The sequence below is a fragment of the Sarcophilus harrisii genome, chromosome 1 (assembly GCF_902635505.1).
Source record: "Sarcophilus harrisii chromosome 1, mSarHar1.11, whole genome shotgun sequence".
Classification (NCBI taxonomy): Eukaryota; Metazoa; Chordata; class Mammalia; order Dasyuromorphia; family Dasyuridae; genus Sarcophilus; species Sarcophilus harrisii.
Genome location: NC_045426.1, coordinates 126,999,666 through 127,012,048, shown reverse-complemented (window position 1 = coordinate 127,012,048; position 12,383 = coordinate 126,999,666). Strand labels below are relative to the sequence as shown.

Genomic DNA, 12,383 nt, shown 5'->3' with positions numbered 1-12,383 from the left:
CCCGAGAGCAGTGACGTACGCATCAGGAAGCGGAAAGGAAGGAGGGGGCCGGCGGAGAAATGTCACCGGCTTAAAGGCAGCCGGTGTTGCTGCGCTGCCTCGGCGCTCCCGCTCCGTGCTCACCCCGAGACGGCGGAGGCTCCCTCGGGTACTCACGGAGCCCCGGGCGGGACCGTCAAACAGGGGCCCCGGGAACACGCGGTGGATGAGGGCCGAGGTGGGGATGGCGATCCCGGGGGCTTGCTGCGCCTGCTGAAGGGAGCACAGTCGCCTCGGTGAGTGGAGGCGGCAACCCCCGGAGGGGGCGGTTCAGTCTGCGCTTGCTCCGGCCCTCGGGATGTTGGCCTGGAGGAGATCGCTGCGTGGCCCGGGAACGAAGCAGCGGCTCCTGGGGAGGAGGCGACGGAGGCCGAGACGCTCCCAACCTCGGGCAGGGGTGGGAGGCGGACCCCGGTGCCGCGGAGGGCCCCGAGAACGAGGATGCTTCTCCACAGAATGACGAGCCTTCTTAAGGAAGCAGCACTACGCTGCAGCAGGGAGTGGGCGGGGGATGCAAAGGAACGAGGGGTCCTGAGCTCGCCGACGGAGGGTGGGGCAGGGCAGGGCGCCCAAAACTGCGGATTTACGGGCCCGACGTCCGACGCCTGCCGTGTGGTGAGGGGGTGGGAAGGGCTCTGCATCGCCCCCTGGATGGCTGAGCGCATTCCTGGGCTGTCGGAGCACCTGCCGCTGGCGCGCCCAGTGGAGGGGGCGGGGAGGATGCTCTGTTGATGGGAGAGGTTTTGTGGGTTTCGCTTCCTCTCCTTCCCCCGGCCAAAATGCGGCATTCACCCTTAAGCTTTGGGTTACTTTTCTGGTTTTCCCCGGAAAAATGGAAAGCTCAAAAAGCTACTCGTGGAATTAAAGCTCCACGCTCCGGCATATTTACTTGTTTTTGATAAAAAGGTTTCTAAAGCGGATGTGGATGGATGGGTGTTTGGGGGAGGGGTCATCGCTTTTATTTTGAGAAAATTTTTGATCCCTGAGGCCATTATTTTGTCTGTAACCGAGAAAATAAATGATTGGTGTGATGATAGGAAAACAAAAGGAATTGTGAATGACAATTATGTTGATGACCAATACTTGTTGAGTTAGCTATTTTTATTTTAAGCTAGGTAAAAGACATGCATAGTTGATGAAACTAAAAGTGGTTATATTAAGTAGATTATCTTTATTTGCTCATGCAATTAACTTTATTTTGTTGAAACTACCCCCTTACTCCTAACCCTCCCCTTTTTGTTTATGGGTTTGGGGGATTGGGGGTTTATTCCAGAAGATTTGACTACTCCTTCACTCAACTGGGTTCTCCAGGAAAAGTTTATTTGGGTTCTACAAAATACATGTCCAAACTAAGTGCAAATTAATTTTTTTTCTTTATCCATTTCCTTATCCTTTTTCTTTGCCCTGATGGTTGATTATTAACTAATTTTTCCTGGTCTTAAAATCTTGAAGTAAGGGAGGGATTCTATTCTGTAAAACTGTGTTATCTATCTTTGATTCCAGGTTTTCTTTTTGCTATTTAAAAACCATAGAATTTTTTTCTTCTAGTATTTTTAATGTTGTTGTAATTTTATGATTAGAAATGTCTTGTGTGCATTCTGTCTCTCATTCAGACCCTAAAACTTTTCCCACTTAATACGAATGCTGATGTACAGATTAGTAGAGAACTTCTAAACACCTTGAATGACAGCTTTAGAGAACAAAGTCCTGAAATACTGGAACAGGTGTGTTGCAGACTGCAGTGTTAGCATTATTACATTGATAAACCAATGCTTCCTGGGTTAATTTATTATGCATTATATTGGGTCCTGACCCTTTGTTCTAACTTTTTTCAATTTATTTAAGTTATTGTTACCTAATACCTTTTATCCATTTTGAACTCAGAACTATCAGCCCATCACTTTTCAGTAGATGGTTTCCACAAGCTTTAATTGTTCCTGACTTAGATTTACCATCTGAGTAATACTTGATAAATTTTAGGGTTTTTTTTGTATTTAATCTCTCTTCTTTAATACCTCATTTTGTATTTAGGCAGAGATATAATTCTTATTTCTATAGCAGGATTGTTATAAAAGTACTCATGTGTGACCTCAAGGAGTGAGTTAATAGTATGCAAATTACATTTAATGCCCATGTGCCTGGGTCTGCCTATCCCTTGGAACCTTGAAATAGAATTCAAAGTGACAGTAAATAAGACTAGTTTCTTTTGGAATTCATTCTATTGGAATATGTAAAGTGTAAGGTATTTTGAGACAAAAACAGATAAACCCATATCTGGAAGCAAGGCCGAGCACAAATGTAACAGAATAAGAATGGGCAATCACAGCTGACCACAAGAAAAATGAATTAAAGAAATATGGGTAGCATATTAATATCAAAAAATCAAATATAATAAGAATTCATTTAAATAGAAATATTGGCACTGCTGTCAGGCTGAGATTGTGGGTTTAGTAGATAGAGAAAGCTGTCAAAACGGATTGGTGCTGATTTACATTGGACTGACCCTGCTCAATTCACTTTATGTCCAGTTCTCCAAGCATCTGGTTTCAAAAGTTTACACTTAGAGAATTCTATATACGTTCACCACTTACCCTTTCCCCATTAGCTTTGATAATGTCATGGTGATATCATCTCTATTAATACTAGGATATAATCCTTTTAAATTCTCTCTTGGTTTTTATATGAAGAGGCAAAGGTAGTGATATTATTTGTTTAGCTTGTAGATAAATGGCCAGTCACAATGTTGTATAATCTTAAATTTGGGGTGCCTAAACAGAATATTACGGAAAGAGTCCCTTACTTTTTGTTAAAAATTAAACATTCTCAAAGCAGGTAGAACTTACTTGATTATTTAAAGGATAAAATAATTATATACCCTACCGAGTATATTTAATTAAAATTGGCTATCCTTTGGCTTTCTACTTTATTCTCACATGATGTTCACCTTAGCCACTTTAAACAGTTAATCTTCAACTAATTCAGAAAGTTTAGGACTTCTTGAAAGTTTAATAGTGTTCTTTAGACTTCTGAATTCTTTTATCTTAATATTCTAATACTTAGGTTACTATTTTATCTTTTTTCTTAGTTACTCTAGTTTGGGTTTTTTTAAACTTCTTTAGCTTCTGGAGCCCCCCCTGTATTTTAGCAATTTTTTAGGCAGTTGATGGATGAAACAAATAGTAATTATTTAATGTTTATGAAGAGCTTTGGTGAAGGTTACTAATCAGTTTTTTTAAAATTATGAAGTAGTAAACAAAAGAAATAAATTGGAGAATTCTTTTAGTTAATTTTTATTATAAAATGCCATTTTTCCCTTTATTATCTGTCTCTCCCAAACCTATTTAAATCAAATTAAGGGAAAAAAAAGAAACCTAATAAATGGAAGCCCTCATTAAAACAATTTTATTACTTATAAAACAAATTCCCTCTTTGACTGTGTCTGAAAATACATGTCTTCTGTATTTTGATTTATCATCGCATTGTCAAAAAGTATCATATTTTCATCATTTTCTGGATTTGTGGTTTATCATTGTGTTGATTAGAAGTCTAAAGTTTTCCAAAGTTGTTTTAACTGTACAATTTTTGATATTAGGAAAATTGTTTCCCTAGTTGTCTCTATATACGCCATCATTTTTTTCCCAAGTCTTTCTGGAACTGCCTCCTTTAAAAAAATTTCTTTTGGCTAAGTAATGTTCAGTTGCTTTTGAACACCACATTTTCATAAACCATTCTTCAATGGGAAGATAACCTTCCCATTGGAGTAGTTTCCAATTTGGTAAAGTTTATGTTTTGGAGTTCCCATAAAAAATGCTGCTATAAATATTTTTGTACATATAGCTCTTCTTTTTCTCTTTCTTTAATTTTCTTGGACTGTAGACGTAGTATGGTTTAACTGGGTTAATAAGAATGTACATTTTCATAATTTCGGGGACAAAGTTTAAAATTACTTTCCAGAATGGCCAATTAAATCATAGTTCCTCCAACAATGCACTAGTATGCCTGTTTTCCCATAGCCCCTCCAACATTTGTTATTTTTCTCTTTTGTTACCTGCTAGTCTGGTGAGCTGGTTTGAAACATGAAGTTGCTTTAATTTGCATTTCTCTAGTTATTACTAATATAGAGGGTTTTTTGTTTGTTTTGTTGTGTTTTGTTTTTACATATAGTTGATGGTCACTTAAATTTCTTACTTTGAAAACTGCCTGTTTATATCCTTTGACCATTTAGCTAGAATTAGTTCCTTGTAAATCTTGTTTATAAGACTTTTAGAGAGAAATTATTTAGACATAACAATAGGCTTCAAATTCTCAATTATAATTATTATTATTGCAATTATTTATTTGGAACTTTGATTTTAATGAAGTAGGGAATTCTGTTTATCAATACACATTAACAGCTATTCTGAAATTTGTAGCTTTAGTTTTCTAGGAAAAAGATTCTTGCCCAGGGTTGTATAGCTAGTGTATATCAAAAGATGGACTTGAACCTAATTCTGGTTCTTCAACCACATGCCTTTTCACCTTTATAGATAAGGAGGAACTCCACTTGGCTCTGTGAATAGAGTACCAGGCCTGATGTCAGGCAGATTCATCTTCCTGAGGTCAAATACAGCCTCAAACACTTACTAGCTGGGTAACTCTGGGCAAGTCACTTAAATCCTGTTTGCCTCAGTTTCCTCATATATAAAATGAGTTGGAGAAGAAAATGGTAAATCATTGTAGTATTTTTGCCAAGAAAATCCCAAATGGATCACATTAAAGGCAAGAAAGATTTAAAGCCATTTTGAAAGTGCCACTGATCTATCTTTGAAACAAGGCAATGATTTAGCTGTGGTATTAAATGCAAATAGAAAAGGGGGCCAGTAATCTATACTTAAGGATTCCTTCAAGCCACATATTGACTTAGTTTTAAAGTGTTGTGTTATGTTTTACTTATTTTGGTAACTATTTTTCAATTACATTTTAAATCTGGTTTAGGAATTATTGCTGGTGCTTGGGTAGGTTTCACATCTCTGATTTAGATGATTACTTAAAGTTCAAACTTCTAAAGTAATTTTTTCCCCTTAGTCTCTGTTTCTTCCCCAAAATCATCCTATGACCTTAGCTATCCCTCTGAACTAAGCTGCCTCCAAGAATGACATCCTGACTCTCTTACCTTTGATACAAACTGGCCCATGTGCTTTCCCTCTTCTCCTTTGCCTCAAATCAAATGTTACCTCCATGTGGAAGCCCATACCAATACCTAGATTTTTGATTCCCACCTTGTGCTATCACTGTACATAAGTAAATACTGTGGTGCCCATAGCTGTGGATATGTAATATACTCGAACCATTCCTTTCTTTTGGAGTAGGAGCTTTCTTATTTTTGCTTTGTATGTCAACAGTTAGCACAGGGCAGCTGTTGGGGCAGTGTGGGAAATGCTGGTTCGATTTAGGTTGAGCAGAGTTCAAATTTGGCCTCACATGCTTATTAGCTGTGTGATCTTGGGCTAGTTACTTAATTTCTTCCTTAGGTTTTTCAACAGTAAAATGGTTTTTACATCTAACATGTTTTTTGTGAGGGTCAAATGAGATAATACTTATAAATTGTAAAAACATTTAGCACAGTGTCTGACCTATAGTAGGCATTTAATAAGTATTCTCTTACTCTTCTTGTGCTTGATAATTCTGATTGAATATGTTTTGTAGTATTCCTGGTCCTTGGTTGATCCTTCTATGTGATCCTGATAAAATTACTTCACTTTTCTGAAGATATTTCCCATTCTGTAAAATAAGGGAGTTGGAGCAGATAAGAATCTGAATTACTTACTCTCACCACATACCATTTCTACAGATGGTTTAGAGCAAGAGATTAGTAATAATTTTAAATGAGGTTCCAGGAGCATCTTGATGGTATACAAAGGAAAAAGTATGGATAAACATCTAGAGCCAAGTAAAAGAAGCATATTGGTTTCATTTTTATCAAGATGAACACAGTTTCTTTAGTAGCAGAGAGCTGCAGGAATGTCTAAACTTGTAAACTTGGTAGGCTTTATAAGTAAAACTTGGCAAAAGCAATTTCAAGGCTGTGATATCTGGGAGTTCACTTTTTGGGGTAAGGTATATGAGAAGCCTAAGCTAGAAGAACAGGATTAGAAGTAATGTTAGGAAATTTTAATTCAAGGCAAGGCTTTTTTGCTCTGTTGTTAAATTTTATTGAAATTTTTTTTTTCTATTTTTTTCCCTTAAGGAATATCTGTTATGAGGATGGCTCTCTGGAAGAGCAAAGGGGAAGTACAAGAAAACATTCTGGTTGTGTTTAAAAAAAAAAAGAAAGAAAGAAAGAAAGAAAGAAAGAAAGAAAGAAAGAAATCAATAAACATGTAAAGGATTAACATTTAAGTTAAAAATAATAAATTTGAGAAGTTCTATGACTATCTTTTTTCCCTTTTCATATAACAAATATATGAGACATAAGAATGGAAATAATTTAACCATACAAGTAATTTTGCTACAGTGATATTTTGGTATATTAGTCTTAACATTTCCTTAAATTCTTAGCTGTAATTTAATAGAAAAAAACTAGGATTAAATTTAAGCATAATTGAAAATGTATTTTATTTTATATAGGCAGCTAGCTGCCACAGTGGAGACAGCTTTAGTCCTATGATTAGGTCCTTGAGTTCAAATTTGCCTTAGATACTTAGTAGATATGTGAACCTTGGCAAGTCATTTAACCTCTTTCTGCCTTAGTTTTCTCAAATATAAAATGAGAGTAATAACACCTGTCTTGTGGACTTGTAAGAATCAAATGAAATTTTTTTTAATAAATTGCTTCGCAATAACTGACATAGTATTTATTCCCTTACATGTATCTGTTTATACCCTATATAAGTGTACTTATGTACATGTAATATCCTTGCATACTTTCTCTTTTGTCTTTATAGCTAGTCCTTAACAGAGTGCCTGGTATATTGGAAATATTTAAGAAATGATTTTAAAATGACCTAATTCGTGAATATGTAATTTTTCTGACATGACTGCTAATTCTCAGTATTTTTTAACTTGAGAGACAAATTTCAGTAATCATTTGAAATAAGATTCAGTTAATATCTTTGATCTCAATGGCCTCAAACTGATTTTCTAGAAACCTGTAATATGAGAGGGCTCAAAATGCATGTGCATATATATGTAGTAATATTAGTTTAACAACAAGCAAGTAACTACCGTGTTAGAAACCTTAAGCTTTTAATCTTTTGTTGGGAGAGACCTGGCTAGAAAACAGATGGAAAGAAAGATGGTTTTAGTAGACTATAGATTCCATAGTTTAACATTCAGTCCCCTCCCAAAAAATCAATATGATTTTATATTTCAAAGAAGCATATTATCAAGAAAAAAGGATTGTCTGCTCTGGTTGGACTGCTTTTCCAGTCCTGGTAGTGGACATTATGAAACATATCAATAAGCTCTTTAAGTATGCTCAAAGGGATGAATGTGATTTGAAATTATTCCATTTGAGGATCAATTGAAGGAAAGAAGATATTACACCTAGAAAAGAGAAAACAATATGAACATGATAGCTATCCTCAAATATTTGAAGGAGTACTCTCATATTAAGAATTTAGGTTTATTTTGCTTGATCTCAGAGGACAGAACTATAATTAGAACAATGGATGGAAATTGTAGAGAAGTAGATTTTGATTGTATATAAAGAGAAGCCTGTGTAAACAGAAAATGATGTTGGCAACTCCCCCTCACTGGAATTGTTACAGAGGGAATTTGTATGGGTTGGTTATGAGATTTTATCATAAAACAATAAGGTTGACTTTATTCCCCACTGAATTAGATGGTATTTCTAGTGCTGCATAGATAGTCTAAATGTTTCCATTCTTTTACCCTAATCTCCATTGTTCTAATTTTCCCACCACTGGCCCTTTTAACTATGTAGATTTCCAGTGTAAACACTTAAAATTCAATTTTGTACTGTACACAATATAGCTGAAATTATTCTAAGTCTCTAATGAAACAATTGAAAATTATTTACCAAAATATTTATTTTATTGTTTATATTCTGTTCAGTTTTGCTGTATCTGAATTTTTTTTAGTGGCAGTGTTTATTGTTTGGAGAAACATGAGTCAAATGAAAATGAAAAATCATTATCTAATTCATTCTTATTCCAAAGGATCATCCTGAGTTGATCATTTCCTTACTTTTACATTTGTTCTTCTTTATTCCTAACTCTGGTTGAAAAAATATTTATATAGGTTTTCTTCTGTCTTTAATAGCATGCTATTTGATGCTTAATAGTAGCAGTTATTTTAAAATTTTCATGTCTGAAGAATGTTCTAGCACATGTTGACAATGATTTGGGGGCTTGTTTTATAGAGATATATGAGGTTGGACAAAATGAGCTCTAAGGTCCTTTCTAACTCTTAGTATTTTTTTGAGTATTTGTGTTTAGTATGGTTTGAAGTACTTTTAATAAGACTTAATTATGGGAGGGAGAGAATCACAAATATGATTCCAGTTATGATTCCAACTGTGGTTAATTGTTTTAAAGTTCTAATAGTTCTATTTTCTGACTATTAAATTGAAATTAGTAGAATTGTTGTAAGAAGATTCCGAAGATCACCTGGCAAAGAGATAAAGTACTGGACACTGAGGTTCTTTCTTGAGATGAATTGCCAATCATTCAAACACTACAACAGAGTGAAACTTCAGTGGACTGGCCATGTTCAAAAGTCAAATATATGTTAGCCTCAAAAACTCAAAACAAGAAGAGTACTCATACTCACACAGAATAAAAAGGAGGATACAATTACAGTTTCAAGGTGTCCCTGAAGAACTTTTATATTGATTATGATATGTGGGAGAGAGTAGCACAGAGCTATTCTCAAATCAAAGAAGATATTGTGTAATCTTATGACCAAAAAAAATTGTAGTTGCTCAAAAGAAACGTAAAGTACACAAATAGTTCCAATATGTGGTAGAGCCTTCCAAGCCCATATTGATTTGATCATCCACATTTGGGCATACTGTATATTGACCCTGACATCTTAATTTCATTTTGGGTCCTTTTCAAGTACAAAGAACAGTAGTGAGTGAAAGTATGAATGTGATGACCCTTTTTTTTTTTTCTTTTTCTTTTTTTAAATATAGCTTTTTATTTACAAAATATATGCATGAGTAATTTTTCAGCATTGACAATTGCAAAACTTTTTGTTCCAACTTTTCCCTTCCTTCCCTCCACCCCTTCTCCCCGATGGCAGGTTGACTATTACATGTTAAATATGTTAGAGTATAAGTTAAATACAATATATGTATACATGTCCATAGAGTTATTTGCTGTACAAAAAGAATTGGATTTTGAAATAAAAAAAGTACAATTAGCCTGTGAAGGAAATAAAAAATGCAGGCGGACAAAAATAGAGGGATTGGAAATTCGATGTGTGGTTTATAGTCATCTCCCAGAGTTCTTTTGCTGGGTGTAGCTGGTTCAATTCATTACTACTCTATTGGAATCAATTTGGTTCATCTCATTGTTGAAGAGGGCCACGTCCATCAGAATTGATCATCGTATAGTATTGTTGTTGAAGTATATAATGATCTCCTGGTCCTGCTCATTTCACTCAGCGTCAGTTCATGTAAGTCTCTCCAGGCCTTTCTGAAATCATCCTACTGGTCATTTCTTACAGAACAATAATATTCCATAATATTCATATACCACAATGTAATGGGCTGAGGCTTGAGTTGATGCACTGAGGTCCCAAGCATGTGAGGCTAAATAATAATTGGACTATACTCTTATTAATATACATGATTGGATAAAGAATGACCCCCGCCCACTCTCTGTGCAAGTCCTGATGTGTTGTATAGGAAATGACAATTTTGGTGGGTGGAGGCAGGGAGACAGAAGAGAGGCTGGGAGAGATTGAGCCTGGGTTCTATGCTGGTAGCTGCTGGTCGAGTGGCTGCTGGTCTAGCTAGCTTCTTGACTCAGCTTCACACATTGCTATCGCCGATTCCCTTCCACCTTCGATCTTTCTTCACTGAGAATAAAGATTGATGATTTCCCCCTAACCTGAATTCCTGACTCCGGCTGATTTTAAAATACACGGTCTTCACACCACAATTTATTCAGCCATTTTCCAATTGATGGGCATCTACTCAGTTTCCAGTTTCTGGCCACTAAAAAGAGGGCTGCTACAAACATTCTTGCACATACAGGTCCCTTTCCCTTCTTTAAAATCTCTTTGGAATATAAGCCCAGTAGTAACACTGCTGGATCAAAGGGTATGCAGAGTTTGATAACTTTTTGAGCATAGTTCCAAATCATTCTCCAGAATGGCTAGAGTGATGACCCTTTGCTAAATCATTGTGTATACTACTTTTGATTGTTGTTTTCTTGAAGATGTAGTTTGTGGCATCTAGGCCAAATAACACTGGATTAGAAAAGAGCAATACAAGTCTCAATCCTAAAGAAGGACAATCCCAAGAATTATTCAAATTACCTCATAATTGCATTCATTTCATGTGCCAACAAAGTTATGCTTAAGAGTCTGCAAGTCTGGCTCAATATGTGAATTAAGAATTACTGCAAGAGCACTCTGGTTTACAAAGAGTTAGAAGAACTAAAAACCAAATTGCTAAATATTTGCTGAATTGTGGAGAAAGCAAGGTAGTTATAGAAAAAAAAAAACATCTACTTCTGTTTCATTGACTACACTAATGACTTTGACTGTATGGATCATAACAAAAAGTAGCAAGTCCTCAAAGATGGGAGTACCAAGATCATCTTACTTGTCTTCTGAGGAGTCTGTATGTGGGCCAAGTAGCATCAGTTAGAGCTGAACGTGGAACGATGATTAGTTTAAGATTGGAAAAGGAGTCCAACAAAGCTGTATAGCCTGTATGTTGTCACCTTATTTATTTATCTTATATGGAGAATGCAACATGTGAAATACCAGGCTGAATAAATCAAAAGCTGGAATTAACTTTTCTGGGGAAAAATAATCAGATGTGCAGATGACGCTACTCTGATGGCAGAAAGAGAATAAGAATTAAGAAGCCTCTGGATGGTCATGAAAGAGGAAAGTTAAAGTGATTTGAAGCGTAACATAAAAATAAAAAATTAAGATCTTGGTAACTAGGCCTATTACTTCCTGGGAAATAGAGGGAGAAGATTTAATATTGTTGGACTCAAAAATTTCTGTAAACAGCCACAAAAGATGCTTACTTCAGGAAGGAAAGCTATGGCAAATCTGGACAACATACTAAAAAGCAGAGACGTTGCCTTGCTCACAAAGATCTGTACTGTGAAAGATGTACAGTAATTTTTTTTTTTTCGGTAGTAATTGCATGACCATGATAGTTGGATTATAAGGAAAGTTGAATACCACATAACCAATATTTTAGAATTATGGTTCTAAAGTTTTTTTGAGTAAAGAAATCAAATCAGATGATCCTTAAAGAAATTGATTCAGGCTGTTCACTATAAGGTCAAAACTAAAGCTTTGATCACAAAATGAGAAGATAATTGGAAGAGACTGATATTGAGAAAGATTGAAATTAAAAGGAGAAGATAATGACAGAGAATGAGATGAAAACATTGAACATGAACTTAGATTTTGATAGTGCAGAATAGAAAGACCTAGAGTGTTATGGTCCATGGGATCACTAAGAGTGCACACAACTAAATAACTTTCTGACTCCAGGGAGGGAGCATAATCCTCTTCTCCATCTACCTTTCTTAGGTGCTATTATCTAAAGAGATTAAGAAAAGTTGAAGATCATGTCCTAAGACTCAGGGGTCCTTAAACTTTTTAAATAGGGGGCCAGTTCACTGTCCCTCAGACTGTTGAAGGGCCGGACTATAGTAAAAACAAAAACTTTGTTTTGTGAGCCTTTGAATAAAGAAACTTCATAGCCCTGGGTGAGGGGGATAAATGTCCTCAGCTGCTGCATCTGGCCTGTGGTCTGTAATTTGAGGACCCCTGTCTAAGTCATAGAACTAGTTAGTATATGAAGCAGGTTTTCTTTATTTCCAGTTAGTGCTATATCTGCTGTACTATAGTATGCCAACAGATAAGGAAATTCAAAGTAATTTCTGAGATGGGGTTCTGAAGTGAATGTATTCTGAGATGAGATGATTTATTGTTGGATAAATTAGAAAGACACTTGATTTGTGCTTGCAAGGGAACTGAGATAGAAAAGAGTCTGGAAATCAGAGAGGAGTAATTTCTTCTAAGGAATGGAGATGGGAGAAAGCCTAATTTGGCTATAATGTAGAATATGTTTAACTTTGAAGGATAGGATGGAGCTTAAAAGACTTAAGACTATGAAAGACTTAAAAAGTGTTAAACAAAGG

General features: G+C 35.9%; 1 protein-coding gene across 2 annotated transcripts in view; it reads left to right on the top strand.

Annotated features, from left to right (window-relative positions):
- The first annotated feature begins 30 nt into the window (after window positions 1–30).
- The window catches only part of LMBRD2 (LMBR1 domain containing 2), a 63,095-nt gene continuing 50,742 nt past the window's right edge, over window positions 31–12,383 (top strand). For both annotated transcript variants that reach the window (XM_031964175.1, XM_031964174.1), the window contains exon 1: window positions 31–275. The gene's annotated coding sequence lies outside the window, so the exon portion shown is untranslated. The remainder of the gene's footprint in view (window positions 276–12,383) is intronic.